The sequence below is a fragment of the Neovison vison genome, chromosome 6 (assembly GCF_020171115.1).
Source record: "Neovison vison isolate M4711 chromosome 6, ASM_NN_V1, whole genome shotgun sequence".
Taxonomy (NCBI): domain Eukaryota; kingdom Metazoa; phylum Chordata; class Mammalia; order Carnivora; family Mustelidae; genus Neogale; species Neogale vison.
In genome coordinates, this window is record NC_058096.1 from 72,591,048 (window position 1) to 72,592,691 (window position 1,644).

Genomic DNA, 1,644 nt, shown 5'->3' on the forward strand with positions numbered 1-1,644 from the left:
ATTTCCCCAATAAGGCAAGGCAGTCGTGGGGCCTTGGGCCTGAGCAATGAATGTCCTATATTATAGATCCCCAATAAGGTGGGAACTCTCAAAGGGAGACAACCCAGTATAAGGGAAGACTACATAACCAGGACTAAAAGAAAGCTTGAGCACTGGGTGTTATATACGACTAATGTATTGTTGAATACGAGATCAAAAACTAATGATGTACTATATGTTGGCTAATTAAACATACTAATAAAAAAATTAAAAAAATATAGACTCCCAAAAAAAAAAAAAAAAAAAAAGCAAGCAAGCAAGCTTGACTCTCTTGACCTATACTAGAGGTAGGGAAAATTTTGTCCATTAAGAATTCATAATCAAGATTTGTACTCAATATTTAAAATATACACATGACTTGGGAAGCACCAAACTGACAGAATAACATTAAAAAATGGTCTTCTGTTTGTTACATCACTGGGACCCAACAGAAGCAAAATCAAGCCTCTCAGGAGAGCACGCCCTCAGGCGAGATGTCCTTCCTTGGAGCCTTCTTGGCTTCTCAGCCATGATCCTAAACTTGAGAGCACATGAAGTAACCCACCACCATATCACTCTATTTCTGTTCTCCTATGTTCACACACAAAGAGATGAAACATCACAGAGATGAAAGAGGCACAGGGCATAGTGGTTTAGGGCATAGGCTCTGGAACCACTTTCGAATAATGGCTTTGTGACTAACTTTGCACAAGATCTCTAACCTCAGTTTTCTGAAAGGCAAATTATCATAGCATCTGTCTTACAGGTTGTTTATAAGAATTAAATGAGTTCATATGTGGGAAGCAGATAGGACCAGAACCCCACCTGAAGACAGGGAGCCCTGAAAAGGACAGCTGCTCTTATCATCATTAGTGTCACTGCAGTTGTGGGTCACTGATTAGAGCATCCCAGCTCTTCCATGGTTAGGCTGATTCTTCTCCAAATTTACCCAGATGCCTATCCTTCTGGCTTAGAATTAAATCTTGAGGTAAACCTAGAAACCATATGTGACATAATTATATGATTTCACATGACTGGCTTCCTGGTTGAGATGCAGCAGAACTAAGAACTGAAAGAAAATTTAATGGGCAACCATTATGCTACATAATTACAGAACATGTGTTTAGAACTTGCTATTTATTTTTTGTTTCCATTTAAAATTATACTTTTTTGTAGATTTCCAGTGTAAATCATTTTTGTGATTTGTAAATGATATGTTAACTACACTTAACTACAAATTAACTATAAACGTTATGTTAATGTACACATATTTTGGTTCTTCAAATTCCAGAAAATTTTACACGTTAAACTCCTCTAAGACACACACATGGTTGAGTACATTGAAGATGGCTTTTGCCTCAAGAGTGGATGTGCCGGGGTGCCTGGGTGGCTCAGCCGGTTGAGCATCTGCCTTCAGCTCAGGTCATGATGCCAGGGTCAGGGTCCTGGGATTAAGCCCCGCATAGGGCTCCCTGCACAGCAGGGAGCCTACTTCTCCCTCTTCCCATGCTTGTGCTCTCTCTTTCTTGTTCTCTCTCTAATAAATAAAATTTTTAAAAAGAAAAAAGAAAAAAGAGTGGATGCTTCATGGTCATCCCAGCCCCAGCACCTTCCCCTACTGCCACC